At 43.9% G+C, this 18,367-nt stretch overlaps 1 protein-coding gene across 3 annotated transcripts in view; it reads left to right on the plus strand.

The window, feature by feature from the left end:
* The window catches only part of TBC1D5 (TBC1 domain family member 5), a 1,391,198-nt gene that overhangs the window by 341,390 nt on the left and 1,031,441 nt on the right, over positions 1-18,367 (plus strand). For 2 of the 3 annotated variants that reach the window (XM_069212078.1, XM_069212077.1), the window contains one exon: positions 16,658-16,721. The gene's annotated coding sequence lies outside the window, so the exon portion shown is untranslated. The remainder of the gene's footprint in view (positions 1-16,657; positions 16,722-18,367) is intronic. The other variant, XM_069212079.1, reaches the window with a different exon arrangement.

Below are 18,367 nucleotides of genomic sequence, written 5' to 3' on the forward strand. Positions count from 1 at the left end.
TGTTCAGTGCTGATCCGCTTGGTTGTGTATTTCCATCTCCTGTTCACATCTGTCCCATTAGCTATTTATTACCTTCACATTTAATAATTGATGTGGTTAAGCCCACATTTGCAAGCGGGGCTCGCTGGTGCCCAGTTAGGCCCTCATTGGTCCTGTTGAAGCCCAGATCTGGTCACCATACCATGCCCAGTTGACAGTTGACTCTGATGTATCTGCTCAGTACGGAGGATGTGGGCCTTTTGGCCTGGCATGATCTTTAGTTAGTTTCATAAATTACTCTTGTGATTTACAATCGAAGTGGACACAGAAGAAAGGAGAAGCCCTTTGTGAAAATGTCTTGTACCGAAACGTATATTGGAGCCACTAAAGGATTATACGAGTCACGAATTAACACTTTCTTCATGTTAGTGTGAAATAGTCATTAGCACCGTGATGAAATTAAATGTATGTAAGTAGGTTATTTTATGGTTTACAAAGGTAATAAATACTGCCATTCTACACCACTTCGTAGTGCAGTGGGTGGCTTCCAATTCCAGTGAGTGGGTAAATGTTCACAAAAGTCCCAGTTAGGTTGATATCCTTTGTTCACAATGGCCACAGTTAGGTCCTCTTTTCAGTAAGTATAGCAGTGGCAGAGCAATAATTTCCTCCTGTCACCTCTCATGTTGTGTATTGTTGTAGCTCCTAATTACCAGCGAGGATATCCTGGCACTATGCATGGATACCTCTAGGACCTTACTCAGAAAGCCAGGTCATCAGCTTCCTGTAAAATGAAAGAAGCGATGAGGAGGCCCTGATGTGGTGTGGGAGGTCATTCCGCACTTTAGGGGCGATATATGAGAAGGCATGACCTCCTGGTCTGCTGCGTATGCATGGCGCATATGCTGCAGACATTGGTTGGTGGAGCCACGCACTCCTTTTCAGGTAGGTTTGGGCGTGTGTTGTGTAGTGCTTTGTAAGTGTGAGTAAGTAATTTGAACTGTGCACGCTTATGTACATGGAGCCAGTTTGATACCCTTAGGTGTGGTGTGATGTGAGACAGTCATAGAAAGTTGAGGCCCAGTCTGGCTGCTACGTTCTGGACGGTCTGAAGTCTTCCTTTGAGTTAGTTGGTGATTCCCACTCAAAGGGTGTTTCCATAGTCCAGTCTGCTGGAACCGGGCATTGGGTGACTGTTTTTCTGGTGCTGTGGGGTAGCTGTTACAAAAAGGCTGCAAAGACGGCAGTGGCCTGGGTGGACAAGTCCACCATGCTCTTGATAATGATCCAGAGGTTTCTCGCTTGTATGCTGGGGGTGGAGGTGGGTCACAGGTCTGTAGGCCACCACACGGAGTCCGATGGTGAGGCTTCTTTTCTGAAGATCACCGCTTTGGTCTTGTCTGTGTTAAGCTTGAGGCAGTTGGTCTTCGTCCAGGCGGACACTTTGTCATGAACAAGTTGAAGTTTTTTCCAGAGTTCGGTGTAGTGTCAGAGAGGGACACTATCAATTGTGTGCCATTGGCGTAGGTGAGTATATTGATGTGTTAATGCATGACATCTGCCAGCCCTGTTATGTAGATGTCGAAGAGTGTGAGGCTACGTGAAGACCCTGTGGGACTCCGAAAATAGTTTTCCCCACTCTGACAGTGGAATCCTAAGTGGGAAGGCCCTGCTTTAATAACAGTGAGCAGATGGTACATGAGAGGAGGAGCAGAGGGTACATGAGATGAGGAGCAGAGGGCTCTGGTAGTTGAGGACTCTCAGAACTCCCCTCATACTTGAAAGATTGGGGCTACAGGGGAAGCATTGATTAGTGCCAGAGAAACCGTGGTTTCTGATGGCTGCGGTACAGGGACAGAGCTCATTCTCCGATAGTTGCCCAGCCCCCAACCCAGCTTTAACTCTTGAGTGCTTTAATTCTGCACAGATTTTCCTGTGACTCATTTGAGGGACGCGCAGAGACGTTGCTTTGCCTTGATTTGCAGATATATGGTGTTGGTGGCATGGGAAGTTTCTCGGTCTAACACCCTGTGTGCTCCACGTGAGCCATGAGTGAGATCAAGAGGTGGACAGAGAGCTACAGATGAGGGTGCCATGAAGCGAGCTGTGACATCCAAAGCGAGCAGAGAGGATTAGGTTTTAACTGGAATAATGAAGCATCTCACCATAGAGTGCAACGTGACTTTACTTTCCCTCCAGTATTTCAATACATTTCTTCCTGGATGACTGGTTGTAAGCACCTTGGTGCCTCAACGTCTAGCCCTGATTTCTAATGCGCAACAAAAGACATTGGTTAAATGATTTGTTTGCTTCCTAATGCAATTCAGTACCTCCTAGCAGTTTTACCACTTTGTTAATAATCCAATTATTTTTAAGTGTTCCTTTTAGGTTTTTTTGAATTTAAAGATACACAGTCCTTTTGTATTGTGTTACATCTTGTACATGCAAACAAGTAGGAGTGAAATCATAACAAGCTTTGCTTTGCATTTTTGCTATGAAATAATGATTGCTAGACATTTTGGTATGTGCTGTAGCTATCTATACATAAAAAAGGAACAAGAAAGAATTTGCAGTCATTACAAGTCTGTGTGAGTTTAACTTCTTAGGCATAATAAGGATAATTAATATCACATCATGAAGATCAGCTATTTAGATCACAAGGTGATGGCTTACTTCCAAGGACTACAAGGCTGTTCCTAATAGGTCTTATTTTGTGCATGAAGTGAGTGTTTGTTTCTTAATTTATGTGTAACTTTGCCCATGCTAACCCATAATTTCTGAAATCAAGTACTCAGATTTTCAGTGTTTTAGGATGATTTTCTGATCCAGAGGCCATGAATATTGAATTTTGAATCTTGGTAGTTCCCTTCAGTAAGTAATAATGATTTACAGCATAATTTAATCCCAGTATTCATTTATTTTGGGGCAGGACAGTAATTTAAGACTGAGAGAATCACGCTCTTTTGGCACTATCCGCGAAGATCATTTGATGAAAGCTGTAGCTTATACATCTGGGCTGAGTACAACCTAAAAAGGTGTCCAGTACCATCTACAAACTTATTCTGCTGTATGAGTTGATGCTGAACACTAGTAATGGCCTTAAGGATATTAGAAGAGTTAAATCATGAAATTTCTATATGTAGATCATTCAAACAATCTAGTCGACATTTTTCTAAAATATTTATTTGTTTGAGATGTTTCCATTGTCTTGTCTGTCTTGCTTGTCTGCTTGGCACTAAGAAGTTTGTTAATTTTCTAAAGTTGAATAGAAAGAAGATTATGTTTGGATCTGTCTTTGAATAGTATTTGTCCTTTAGCTGGTCTGTTGTTAGAATGTGACCATTTATTCAGAACTTCCATCTAGATTTGCTTTCTCTGATACTTGCACATTTGTTGGTCCATCTATAAGCATTGTTTTGTACATCCATTTTAAAGTTGTTCTTTGCAAACTTCCTGAATTCCTTTTCACACCACCTGCCTCCTGACCAGATCTCATTTTTCAAATTACGCTCTCTTTGATTACCATCTATATTCTATTCACTTCTGTGGAGTCTAGTTCCAGTTACACCCATTTCAGGTGCTCATACTTGTGCCAGGAAGGATACCTGTTTGGGTAGATATTTGGGATCCCCACTCATTTCTTACTTTTGGTAAATGGAACCTACCTACATTATTTGAATTTTCAGGGTATATATTGGTTTGTATCCTTTACACATGAAATATTTAAATAATTTATACATTTCTATAACAAATCCCTTTGGAAATTTGAGTTGTAACTTGCCCAACACCTAAAGCACTGTAAGTAGTACGTTCATCTTTACACACCTTTCCCCCAACTCCTTAGATTTAGTGCTTGTTATCTATTTGCCTCTCCTTTGATCATTTGGTCTGACTCATTAAGGGTTTTAAGGTTAATGAATTTAGTTTTTCTAGTTTCTTAGGAATCTGCATCCCCAGGTAAAACATGTAACTTTTTTTTTTTTTTAACAGCATAAAACATTAATCAATTTCTGTCTTTTCCATCTTCATCTTCATATTCATTCATTTAAATTCACTCTACTAAACTTTATAACATGAAAACCTACCAAAGTCATGTACGTCCTTAAAAATCATTGGAATGGAAACATTGCTCCCTAAAAAAAAGCATATGATCAGAATATATTTATTTTTTTCAGAAGAATTTGAGCCCAACATAATTCTCTTCTAAATACTTCAGCTAACATTTCCTTTTGCTATCTTGTAAAGAAGAGATAAAAAGGCTGCTTTTGTTTTTGTCCCTTTTGAAATTCTAATGACAGAGTAACATTGGTTATTAGTTTTGATTTTGAGCCACTATATAAAGGGCTTTGATTAGAATCACACTGCAATCTAGATTCAGCATTCCCATTACCAAGAAAAAGCATTTCAGAGTCACTTTGTCAAATACCTCTTCCCCATCAAGGCTTCGTCTTACTCCAGGCGTGCGTTATTTAGCACTTACTGGTTAGTCAATAGTCTAGTGTTATCCTATCCTTTCACTGTTTAATAAAACCTGATCAGTCTTTGCTTTTCAAGACTTGATTCCCTTTCGGGATGACTACATTTTATCTCTTTCACACATACATAGTATTTCTTATTTGACTGTTTACATTTTTTTCTAACTATTTGATCTAAATTTTAGTAAAAAAACAAAACAAAAAAACCCTCCATTTAGTTCCCGGAGTCAAAGGCTATGAACCAGAGGAAGATGGTCCTTGCAATAACGTGCTGTTTGATGAACAGTTAAAAAGACGCTGGCCTACTGGTCTTTAAATGTTGTGCTGCAAACAAGCCTGGCACTCAGTATTTGCTGAGCGCCACCAAACAGCTCTTGAAGAGCAAAACATGTTTGGGGCTAAGAAAACTGAACATTAGGATACGTTAATAATAGCTAGCAAGCTACGAAAATGAACTATTGGAACAAATGAACAGTTAACAAACTTTGCTTCACTGGAAAACCTGCAAATGTTTCGCTTGAACTCACAGCTGAAGGCTGCTCATGGGTGCCAGTCCTGTTTTGCTTGGTGGCAAATGGAGGTTTTCGATTTCTACGTTTATAGAAATAACCAATATATTAGAACTGTTAGTTGTTTTACCCATTACCAGTCTTAATTTCTTTTAAGTATCAATGATAAATACTTTATTGTATTATTGTTCTACTTGAATAATGTTCTGTATTACAGAATTTCTATAAATCTTTGATACCTAAGTAATTTTGCTAATTAGTCATTCACTATATATTTTAGATATTTACTGCTGCGACTCGACCAAACTCTTCCGATGATTATTAATGAGAACAATGAGGAAAATAAAGTTAATAAGTTGCAGTGTACGAGGACTGTTCAAATCCATTACAGAGAAGGAAAATATTTGATTATCTTAAAATACCAGTAGCAGCCGCCTTCTTACAAGCAGCAAATCTGGATGAAAAAGAGTTAGAAAAGTTAAGAAGAGCTGGGTTGGTGATATATATACGTGAAAAGCACAAAAGCCTTGATGCATGTAAGGCAGAAATACTGAGATTCAGGAGAAAAAATGTGGTTGTTGATTAGCAGTTATGCTAAAAAAAAAAGAGCAAAATAGAAACATTATCAACACAATTAAGGATCAGGAGGGAAAAAATATTTTCAGTGGCGACTCAACTGTAAATGAATTTTGTAAAGTTTACATAAAGTTGTATGAGAAGGAGGGTGTCTAAGAAAGAGGAAAGACTTCCTTAAAAGGATTAAATATCTCACTTAACTTCTATAGACAGGGGGAACCTGACCATGGATATACAGGAAGAAGGTGTTCTCAAGGCACTGGTGGGATTGTCCAGAAGGAGAGCTCTGGACCCAGACAGCTTTTCAGTTTAATATTAAACCTTTAAAGAGATCTTTGCCTCAATCTTGTTTGAAACTCAAATTTTAGAGAGGAGCTAAAAAACAAAAATCCTTTAAAATGGCAGTCCTCAAACTTGGGAGAGACAAAAATATGTGCTCAGCCAGACGCCTTCAGTTAATGTTCATGTAAAAATTCTCAAATACACCTATACCACATGCATAGAAATGTTTGTAATAATCCAATTTTCCAAGAACATACTAAAATAAAAAATGGAAAGTAATTTCTTACGTTCAGTATAATAATTACTCTTTTTATACATCTTTTTATTCATTGAGGGAAGAAGCTAGACTACCTAACACGTTAATTGCAACAGCGTTCCACACCATGTTTCTCATACGTGAGGACTGCTGATGTAAACCTTATGAGAAGCCATCACTTCAAGGTGGCTGCTCAGGTAAAAGATGTGAACCACCTATCACAAGGAGGCAGCCTGCAAGCATGGTTTTAGGGCACCTTATATCATTCCATAGAAAAAACTGTCTTATGAATTATTTCAGTGGATACGTAAATGTGCTGTGTCCTTTTTCCGAATTCGATATCATTGCGTTTTGTCTCAGTGAAGTAAGTGTACCGCTACGGCAAAATGTAACAAGCATTGTCAAAGCCAATAGGTCTGGCCTTGGCAAGTTTGGTATTATTTATGTATTTTTGCACCATATGCAGTTTGCAAAACAACTTGGCAAAAATATAAAAATGAACTAGTGGGCATATCAGTCCGTACACTGAAATGCACTCTGTTTCAGGCAACTGTGCCCACGTGCTCGGGCAAAATACTGCTATTCACTCTGCAAGCCAAGCAGTGGATGAAGTCGAATGACCCACAGCCCCATGCTGTAGTGGGCGGGAGCAAAATGTGAATGACATTTGAGTCAACCAATGGATGAGTGGATGTAATATCTGTAGTCTTATTTTTTATTTTTTTTAAACATGAGGGTGATGATGCAGCATAAGCTGTTTCTAAAGAAGTCCTAGAGCTTGATGACACGACAAATCCATAGAGGCAGGAGTGCTGTGACCATGCAGTCTCATCCCGCCTTGAGCACCCCGTTCCATCCCGCCTTGAGCACCCCGTTCCATCCCGCCTTGAGCACCCCGTTCCATCCCGCCTTGAGCACGCCGTTCCATCCCGCCTTGAGCACGCCGTTTCATCCCGCCTTGAGCACGGGGTCCATTCCCGCCTTGATCCCATCACGCCTTGAGCACGGGGTCCCTTCCCGCCTTGATCCGATCCCGCCTTGAGCACGGGGTCCCTTCCCGCCTTGAGCACGGGGTCCCCTCCCGCCTTGAGCACGGGGTCCCCTCCCGCCTTGAGCACGGGGTCCCCTCCCGCCTTGAGCACGGGGATCCCTTCCCGCCTTGAGCACGGGGATCCCTTCCCGCCTTGAGCACGCGGTCCCCTCCCGCCTTGAGCACGCGGTCCCCTCCCGCCTTGAGCACGCGGTCCCCTCCCGCCTTGAGCACGCGGTCCCCTCCCGCCTTGAGCACGCGGTCCCCTCCCGCCTTGAGCACGCGGTCCCCTCCCGCCTTGAGCACGCGGTCCCCTCCCGTCTTGAGCACGCGGTCCCCTCCTGCGATGGACACGTGGTCTGAGCCCCTCCTGTATCTTAGAGAAGCTGAGTGGCTGAAAAGGGGCCGTGCAAGCACATGGCCCCAGTTGGAGCACATTTCCGCCTCTATGGCATGGTAGCAACAGAAGGGAATGCGGAGCCGAGTCCTGTAGACTTCTTCCGCAGAGACAGCGAGGGTTAACACTGTGGGAAGAGGGCGGGAAGGCCCTGGCGGCTTTGTTCACGTGCTAAATCCTGCTGGCAGTTATTTACAGATTCGCTGAAAATTATAGGACTATATTTTTCTTCCCTTGACATTATTTATCAGATCCAGGGGCTAAAAGCAGATGGCGGAGCTGCAGTTGCTGCATTTTTAGCAATGCTGATCTCCAAAGTTACCAAAATACAGCAGGGAGAGCGACAGATCTGGGTCACGGAGACTTTCTCCCTGAAAAAGAGCACACAACAGAGATTTTTGACTTGTTTTTATGTGCTTGTAATATCTACCCTCCTCCAGTTTAAAGGCTCATTTTCGGTGTAGATCCGTGTTTCTTTGTTATGTTTAATTCCCAGATCTCGTTTCTCAAGAGCAGAGCTGTTGTGCTCTTGCAAGGCCTTCTCTTTTTTGAGGCCCAGAGTATCGTCTGGCTTTTGTTTATAAGTGCTTTCCTTGTTGCAATGTTTCTGGCTCTACTTGTGAGCTGTAACACCAAAACTACAAGTCCCAGAATGCTAAGTGATATTGGCTAAAAGTTGACCCTGTGTTTGCCTGAAATGGGTCAGGTTAGCAGTCAGGAGCTTGTACAGCTAGTCAGTCAACAGCTTTACATTTTTGGACTCTGGGCGAGTACAGCCCTCTGCTCTAACCCATGCCTCCCCCTGTACACTCTCTCCACACCACTCGGTTGCTTTACTCCCACTGACCACGCATCCGTGGTTTTTCCTCAGATTTTTTTTAATTTTTTATGTGAATAAAGGATTATCACATGACACACTTTCATGATCAGAACCATAGGGAATGTTTTCCTCAGGTCAGTTCTACTAAAGTTGGATTCTTGGTGGGTTTGCTGAGCCTTTTATGCTCCCCAGGTCGATAACATGTCCCTTACTTTATGCACTGGTTTAGATTTAAATTCAGTGACCTTATGGCTCTTTAAACAAGGCAGTAGATACGGTGCACGAGCACGAAGGACATTCATCCATGTTCCTCATATGTCCCACCCGACAAGCCTATTTGATGTGTATTTGCTGTTTATCCAGGCCAGCAGCTTCACTCTACACAGGGACACAAAGGGAGCTGGGTGTGTCCTGCATATCTTGATGAGTTTCTCTGCTACAGAGGGAGGGAGGAGCTGACACCTGCACTTGAAAGGGCTGTGCCTGCCCTCACACAATACAGACTCCGACTCCCTGCAGGGCAAGGAAGAGGCGGGTATTGTGCACTATGAAGAATTTCCTTTGAAATTTGCTTACTTCAAAGGCAGAAATGAGTTTAAGTATTGGACTGCTGACCCCACAACTTCAGATTACTTCTGGATCAAGAGGAACCTCTGCCAAGGAGAAGAGCTTGATGCTTGACGAGGACCTGCACTCTGCCTGTTGCTTTGCTGTGCTGGCCTGCTGCTGCTGTTTCTGCCTTAAGAGGGAAAGAATTGGACTTTGCTTTCTGAAATCCTGCTTGTTAAGTTTCTCCAGGGGCTTGGACTGAGCTTGTCTCCTGTTAAGAAGTCTCCGGGACATCAAAGACTTCGCCTGCCAGCACCTGGGTACTCCTGCTGAGGGCCTTGATTTGCCAAGTGGTGCCAATCCAGTTCCTGGGCACTTGGAAGTGAGTTATAGTGAGAAAACAAGAAGATCCGGACAACTCGGCGCCACTGCCTGCAACACAAAGCTGTGGTCCCTGCTGGAGTGCGACGACTCCGCAGGCCCGATGTCGCCACAGCCCTGCTGAAGTCCTGCGACTGAGTGCGGTGTCACTTATGTCCGCGACACCCGACTCTGCTGCGGTCCCTGCAGCCCTGTGGCGTGACTTCGACCACGTGAGGTTGCCCATCGCGTCTTGACCTGCCGGATCCTTCAACCCTCTCGGATTGTCAGGAGCCGACCACTTCGCACCGATGCCGCACCGTATCCAGCGACGCCTCACCTTCCCAACTCTGCACTGGCTTGTTTCCTCATTTACCAAAGGTTCTGTACCTGGGTTTCCCTTCGACTCCGTGACCGGCGCCTCCTTTCTCGTGAGTGGCATTGGATTGTTGGGAATGTTTCTGTCAATGACGTCGCAATAGTCCCAGTTGGATCTTTTGTGTTTTTAAGCTCTATATTGAAGTTTAATCATTGAAAATTCGTATCTTTGTTTGTGTATGTTGGATTTTTGTTTTTTGGTCTTGTTTTATTTAGATAAATATTGGCTATTTTTCTAAACTGGTGTGGAGTCCTTTTGTGGTGTTTTCACTGTCTTACTGTGTGTGTTTGTACAAATACTTTACACAATGCCTCTGAGATAAGCCTGACTGCTTGTGCCAAGGTACCAAGGGGCTGAGCAGAGGTTATCTGATCTGTGTTATCTCCCTTACCCTGACTAGTGTGAGGGTCCCTACTTGGACAGAGTGCAAACTGACTGCAACCAGAGACCCAGAGACTGCAACCAGAGACCCCATTTCTAACTATCTTTCTACCTTACTCTTCTGCAAACCCAACAACCTGCCAATAATTAATAGACTCAAACTAAAACCTTAAAAATAATAGCAAAGAAAAAAAACTGCAAAGAAATTAGTCAGCAATAGCATATTAATAAAACACATATAATTATAAAACAATAAAAAAAATTATGTACAACTATTTTGAAAACAAAATCAAACACTTAATCTTGATATTCTAACCTGCAATATTTATTCTTGTCACCACAATATTTTTTGATGTTGTGTGTCAGACAATTTTGACATATGAACATCGTGCACCTTTCTTATCAGTAAATTATGTAAAGTTATAACCCATTTATAAAATAAGGCTGTATAGGTGACTGATCCAGGAACCTCACCAACTGTGATTCAATGGCCTGTAAGATTTTACCACACTTTCTGTTTTTTTGGTAGTATTTGTTTAGTGTCGATACAGTAGGTGGTACCACAAAGTTGAAATAATATTCACATAACTTTGGTGCTGTAGGTGCTTTTCTAGATATAGAGCAATATTAAATGACCTAAACGCTTCAGCTATACTTTCTCCATTTCTTTACTGAACTCCGTCTTTGTCTGGCATTTGAGGGGAAAAATCATTTTGATTTCTTAAATTTTAAAGACGCAGCTAGTCTCTTGACAGCTTTGTTAACCTCTGTCTGGAGTTCCTGGAGGGCCTGTTTTTTTGACAATTTTGTCAAGCCCTGCTTGAGAGTCAAATTCTGTTTCATTGGTCTGCTGGGTTAACCTATAACCAGGCTCTCTGGGATCATGCAGCAGGGGGTGGGCAAATTATGCATCAGTGTTGACAAAATTATGCAGCAAGAAAAGGCAAAATATGCGATATAATGCAGTGCATTTTGTGATAGTATTACTTCATTATCTTGACATTTTTACGCTTGTTAACACTGCCTGGGCATTGGATGCACCTCATTAGTACCAATTTACTACCCAAATATAGCAATAAACAACAGAAACAAGACCAGTTAACATTTACAAAGGGCCTTCCACTGTGCTGCAACACGTGTTGCTGCATTTTTAATAACTTTTGAACTGTTTGAGCTAGAACAAATTCAGATAATGGATTATGTGGACAATGGGACAAATCTAGAATTATACCAAAAATGCCGCAGACGCACAATCGCTTAGTTCCAGTGGCCCTGCCTGTAACTCATGGGGCACAATTGATTCCAAGACACTTCTAATGGCTCCACTGTCTAGTTTCTGAAGGACTCTGCTTTTGTCCTACCAGAATCACCTCTCTGGGTTTATCGTGGGCACAGTGGCTGATTCGAACTGGATTTTAGTATTAGATATGAAAGGACACTAGGGTTACCATAATATGTCACCACCCCCAGCACTCTGAGCCCAAGTTTAGTGTGGCCAAAGACCTTAACCCTCTTGAAAATACCCAAAGTGGATAGGGTTGGTCCTGTGAATTTTTACCCTCTTGGGTACAGCTGCCTGGGAGTCATTCCCACCCACTAACTAGTGCCAGGCATAAATATGGCACCTCAGGCCCCCACTTCAGAACACTTCCTTGACCTGCAGCAGATGAGAAGAGGGCTGGACCTGCTGCCTGTGATCTGAGAGAAGCCCTGAAGGGCTGTGTCTGCTCCATCTTGTACGCAAGACCAATAAGGGGTCTCCAAGGGTCTTAAGGCTAACCTGTTAAAACTACAAGAGGACTCTTCCTGGAAGCATCCTGCTGACCAGTAACAACTGACGCTGGGCTGGACCCTTCTGTTAGCCTCTGTCTGACACCCTGTGAGACTGAGTGCCTCCCCTGAAGTGTTGGAGGCCTTTGGAAGCGTACTCCTGTGGTGGATTAAACTCGGAAATGGTCAGGATGTAACTGGTTGGTGTATCTGACCCATGCTTCATCTGAGGGAGCCTCAAAGTGGGCCTAGGCCACAGTTTACCACGGCCATTGACAGCCATTGGTGCTTTGTGCCATTTAGCACTGTTTGTGCTTAAAACTTTAAAAATGCATACCTATGATTCCCCTTATTGGATGTCTATCATTTTGATGTGATAGGCAGTGTGGGGGTTGATCCATTGTTAATTTAGGGACTTTGAGGGCTCACTCTAACATAGATTGTTGATGTTGTTTCATGACGAGGATAGTTACCTACCCCAAATAGTAATCCAGTTTAAGGATATTATGAACATAATATATGAATGTGTCTTCTTGCAGTTTTGTCATTAACCAACACCCTCATGTGCTTCTTGAAATTAAGACACTTCTAGTTTCACTTTCTGTGCTATAAGCATCTTTGCACCATTCTCTTTCCCAAACGGACTGAAGCATGTTACTTCTTTTGTTCATCTATTTTTTATTGTGTCCGCTATTTTGCATTGTTTCCTTTCCTCTCATTCTATTATGTCAACATTTAACTTAGAAAAATAGTCTGCAGTCTTTCCCAGTTGAACAAAATGGTTAATTCCTTTGCATTATGGGTTAGAACCTTTAGGGTCCGCATACCGCATTATCAGTTTGAGAAGCTTTCTTTAAATTTTCGGTACTGCACCTCACCCTAAAATAGTTTCGCCTTCTATTCTTGCCTCAACAACTCTCCCAAATTCTACATTTCGTGATGTCTCCAGAAACATATCAGTAAAGCAAAAGAAGACATGACCAGGACAGAGAAATAATAGCAAAACATTGGTCTTTGCCTTGTTTTTACTTGTACTTTGACTGTGCTTGAATGAGAGAGGTGATGCCAAGCTTCAGTTAGGAAAGCTCATTCCTGGATGTGCTGAGCAAGTAGTCATGCTCCCGATGAGGTGTATTCCTAATACCAGGGCTGCATCTGTATTTGAAGATCATCTGTATTCTGACATGGATTTATGTAACTAAAACTGCACGGAGGGAAAGATCCCCGGGCACCTCCTGTTTTGTTCTGCAAGTCCGGTGCCCTCTCTGCGAGTCCATAGATTTTGCTGAAATAGAATAATGTATTCTCTTCACAGCCTCCTTCCACATCGTACTAGTTTCTTTTCTTTTTGATTTTATTTTTCAGGTTTATTGCAGAACGTCACTTTCTCTAGTTCCTGTCTTATTTTCTCAGTTGTGTTGAATCAATTAGCCCTTTGTACTTTGTGCAAGATCCAGCAGAGTTTATACCCTTTTATGTGTCACGCAATGATGCTTGAGGTTCATTGTTTGCTTTATTCAGGAAACACGGTATCTGAGGATCTGCTTGGGGTCTCTTATGACCGGATTGCCCAGCTTTCTCTTTGCTGTCTGCGATCATCACACAGCACTGATAAACTTCAGAGAAAGATATTGAACACCGGAATTTCTGACTCTAGCAAAGATGTCAGATTTTCTTAGATAGAAGGCGTAGGTGTATTTTTCCTTGTAGGAATATGTAGCTGAATCAAAGTGAGATTTTTAACAACCTTTCCTGTATCTTAAGATTGTCTTCAGTAATGTCTGGACGAAAACATCTTACTTATTCAGGACTACTGCATAGACCTATTCAGACTGGTAGGTGTTTAGAATCAGTATGACAGTTCAAGTTCCGGTACAAAAACAGTGTGTGACATGTAAATGTCTAAATCCTTTTATTTGCTTTAAACTGCACAGATTTACTTGAGACACAACACGGGGCAGTTTAAACCTTTCACCGTGTATTTTTATTGATAACGCTACCTAGATCAATTAAATCGCCCAGTCTTGTGTTTACCATCTGCCTCCAATGCAAGGCTACTTCCCTTCTCCCTTGTGCAGACTCGCGTTCTATCAGTAATCCTTCCACAGCTAAATTACTACACCTGGCTGTATCTCCACTTAAGCAAACAAACACGTCTGGGACGGAAATGCCCAGATGTGGGTCCTGTGCTCCCCATGCCACTGGAGTCAAGCTAGCTTGGGTGAGGAGGGGTGATACCCCGAAACCAGCCCCAGGATGCATGTTTCCAGTCCAGGGAAGACCTAGCCCGGCAGTTCAGGCTGGACTGTTCCTTTGGGGAATAGGGTCCAGACTGATTTGCATATGGCTGGGTCCAAACTGGAACGGCATTAGTAGCAAAAAAACTATGGATTTAGGCCCAGATTTCTGTACTGGGGGTGAATGTTTGACATTGTTCAGCATACCATCCATCACATGCTCTTTTTGCAATTGTATCTCGACTTACCCTCCTCTACCCCCGACAGTCTCTCTTCAGAACCTAGAAGGTGACAGCCCCCCTCATTTTTCAATTTCCATATCAAGCCCATCTCTGCTCTTTACTGTTTTCCAGATATTGGCTCCCTGTTCTGTGCCGCCTCAGGTTCAAATCTTTGTTTTGCCCATTGGCCCTTCCCCCAATCTGGTCACGCACCTGCAAAAGAAATGTCTCCACAACATATCCTTGCATTTTCTTAGATCCTCACTGTGTTATCTCTTTCTCTTCAAGATCAGTCACTCCCATGTCCACAGCTCACCCTCTCATACCTGGCTGCCATGTGCTTGGGCTAAGTATCGGAATTCCTTTGTCTATCTAGATGACTGGACATCCAGTTTCGGATAATTGGATAATAGAGCCAGGTATCTTTCTCTAGGGATGAATGAAACCTTTAGAAATGAAAATGAACCAGGTGATGACTTGTGTGGTTTATTCTGAACCATGACTCACTCACTATTATAAATCATCTTCCTTCCAGGCATCTGCAGCCTGATGGTCCATTTGAAGGATTAGGGCTGCTGCTGCTCAAATTGTTGTGAACTCCTTCTTCCTAGGGCCCTTGACAAAAAGCTTCTCTTGACCTCGGAGAGGTATCCTGTGCCACACGACTGCTTGAGGTGTAATGTTCCTCAGGGGTCGTTTCGTTTGCCAATGCTAATATCTGTGTATGGTCGGCTGCACTTCAGATAATCTAGCTCGTGTTCTATTAAATGGAGAAGCGATTGGCAAGTTACTTGTAAGAGATAAACTTATTGTAAACGTTTAACGTTCTGCTTGTTGACATGTTATGGACCTGTGTGTACAGGGCAGCTAACGGCAGTAGCTGCGGGGTTGTGATTTTTATTACATTGCTTGAGCCAACAAGTTCCTTCTGATAGTTTTCAGCTCGACCTTTTTAGGCCTGGCTTCCATTTGGCCCAGCACGTACCTCTGAATCGTCCACCTTCTAAGAGTGTAGCACTTCCAAGGAATTGTAACCTCACAGAAGCATGCTCAAACCTGGAGACTCTTACCCCTGAGGATGGCACTTGAAGAAGGCTCTAACCTCACAGCTTTGTATGGCTAAGTAGGCCCTGACCCCTCAGCTTCATGCTTCAGAAGCGGTTCTAACCTCACAGCTTTTTGTGACTGAGGAGGTCCTAACCTCTCGGCTTCATGCTTCAGAAGAGGTTCTAACTCACAGCTTTGTATGACTGGGGAGGTCCTAACCTCTCAGCTTCATGCTTCATAAGCGGTTCTAACCTCACAGCTTTTTGTGACTGAGGAGGTCCTAACCTCTCGGCTTCATGCTTCAGAAGAGGTTCTACCCTCAAAGCTTTGTATGACTGAGAAGGTCCTAAACTCTCCGCTTCATGCTTCAGAAGAGGTTCTAGCTCACAGCTTTCTATGACCGAGGAGGTCCTAACCTCTCAGCTTCATGCTTCAGAAGAGGTTCTACCCTCAAAGCTTTGTATGACTGAGGAGGTCCTAATCTCTCAGCTTCATGCTTCAGAAGAGGTTCGAAGCTTCTCCGATGTAGGCAAAGAATTAGGGTTAAAGACATATGTGTATGAGAGCCACAGAGTCCTTTTTAATGTAAAACACTTATTACAGCCCTGTCATAACAATAGAAGTTAATGAAGTGCTGTACAAAGGAGTATACCCCAGTATCCTATTTACACGACGACACAAAAAAAGGAAAAAACATTTCGGCAGAATTGGGTTTAAAATGATACAAACTCAAGTATATCTTCTTAAAGCACTCTAAAGTATCAGGCCACCAAGAAGGGATTAACTTAACTTTTACGTTGAAGTTGTTCGTTCATGTTCATAGTACATGCATTTTTTTCTTTGTGTGCACTTCCCCATTGGGTCACGCGGGGCTGTGGTGGCCTCCCCGGGTGCAATGAAGGCACATAGCCTTTCTAGTGCACCTCCATGTTGGAGATGCTGGTACATGTGGCAGTTTTGCAGCCGTGCCCTGTGGTACAAAGCATCGGAAGGGGCGGTGTCACCTGTGCCAGTGTCTTCTGGTGACAGCTGATGGGCTCAGTGGGACGTAGGCTGAGAGGTGTGTACTGGTATAAAGTGTGCCTTTTATCTTGACTGATCCACTTGTTGAAGTGCACGTGGTAAGCGTGGACAATAGACACAATGTTGTCTTTTTTTGAGATACCTTATACTGCAGGTTAATATGTTTACTTTTTTTAAAGTTGTACAAGTATTGTTGCACAGCATCTTAGTTTCGAAGACCTTCACTCCCAGTCGTGTGGAGTGGTAATTTACCATTTTTGTGGAATTACCACCTCACACGATTGCTATTTTAGACGCGTAAACACAACAGTCGGACAGTATTTGCATCTCCTTGTCATCACTGAGCAGTCTGTGTTTTTCTCGCAGGTCTCGATTACCTGACTTCTAGAAGACAGATTTCCAAAGAAGGTGCCAACAAGACAAAAGGCAGGTAAGTTTTGTCAGCTTAACAAGTGAACTTGTTTTCTGTGAATGTAACTTTATGAAATGCCTTGAAAAGAGGAGGATCTGGCATGTTTAGTGTAAATCTCAGGCATGTGTATTTTGAACCAATCCAAGGCGTCCATAGTGATCATTGTAAATATTTCACAGCTCGAACAAGACCTGCAAAGTACAAGCACCCAACATGTGGTGCCACTGGGCTACAAAATGGAGGCAGGACTTTTGGGGTCCATTAGACTGGAGCGTGCTCTGGGTGGATAATGCAGTAATATTTACTGAGTAGTTAATGAGTTCCGGGGGGACTCGGCTGTATTTATTTTAGTAAATGGTCAACGGTTGTCAGAATCATTTAAAGATTTCCTTAGTCCAGCAGCTGCATTGGAGGCCTGCACTCTGTCCTCTGCTTGCCTGAGTAGGCCTACCGTTTGTCTTCAGCTGGCTGGGGTGGCTCATGGAGTTAGGCTGTGACCAGCCTGCTGAAGCCCTGGGCCTCTTGCTTTCAGGTGGCTGGGGTGGCTCAGCTGGTGTAGAGATGTGCTTTGACGGGCCTGCTCAGGCCTTGGGCCTCTTAATTTCAGATGCCTGGGGTGGCTCAGCGGGTGTAGTTATCCTATGACGGGCCTGCTCAGGCCTTGGGCCTCTTAATTTCAGATGCCTGGGGTTGCTCAGCGGGTGTAGTTATCCTATGACGGGCCTGCTCAGGCCTTGGGCCTCTTAATTTCAGATACCTGGGGTGGCTCAGCGGGTGTAGTTATCCTATGACGGGCCTGCTCAGGCCTTGGGCCTCTTAATTTCAGATGCCTGGGGTTGCTCAGCGGGTGTAGTTATCCTATGACGGGCCTGCTCAGGCCTTGGGCCTCTTGCTTTCAGATGCCTGGGGTGGCTCAGCGGGTGTAGCTATCCTATGACGGGCCTGCTCAGGCCTTGGGCCTCTTAATTTCAGATGCCTGGGGTTGCTCAGCGGGTGTAGTTATCCTATGACGGGCCTGCTCAGGCCTTGGGCCTCTTGCTTTCAGATGCCTGGGGTGGCTCAGCGGGTGTAGTTATCCTATGACGGGCCTGCTCATGCCTTGGGCCTCTTGCTTTCAGATGCCTGGGGTGGCTCAGCGGGTGTAGTTATCCTATGACGGGCCTGCTCAGGCCTTGGGCCTCTTGCTTTCAAATGCCTGGGGTGGCTCAGAGGGTGTAGTTATGCTATGACGGGCCTGCTCAGGCCCTGAGCCTCTTGCTTTCATGCGACTGGGTGGCTCAGCGGGTGTAGTTATCCTATGACGGGCCTGCTCAGGCCTTGGGCCTCTTGCTTTCAGATGGCTAGGGTGGCTCAGCCGGGTGGATTCAGGCCTTGCCGAGCCTGCCCAAACCCTGAGCCACTAGTGATTGTGTCAATGTCTGCACTGTAACCTCCATTCACCCCAAAGTGGAGCTCCTGCACAAGCGGCCATGTGTGGAGCCTGGCGCTACGCAGGCGCGAGCTGGAGAAGGATCTGTCAGGCAGAGACAGCACCTTCATGTCTCTTTTCTTCCCCAGACTCCAGGAGTTACTGGGTGCCACATGTGGAAGACATTCTGCCACAGTCCTAGCAGGGGAGGTGGCAGAGACTGGCAAGCAGATGCTGAAACGAAGGCCAGCCCTGA

The sequence above is a fragment of the Pleurodeles waltl genome, chromosome 10, assembly GCF_031143425.1.
Source record: "Pleurodeles waltl isolate 20211129_DDA chromosome 10, aPleWal1.hap1.20221129, whole genome shotgun sequence".
Taxonomy (NCBI): domain Eukaryota; kingdom Metazoa; phylum Chordata; class Amphibia; order Caudata; family Salamandridae; genus Pleurodeles; species Pleurodeles waltl.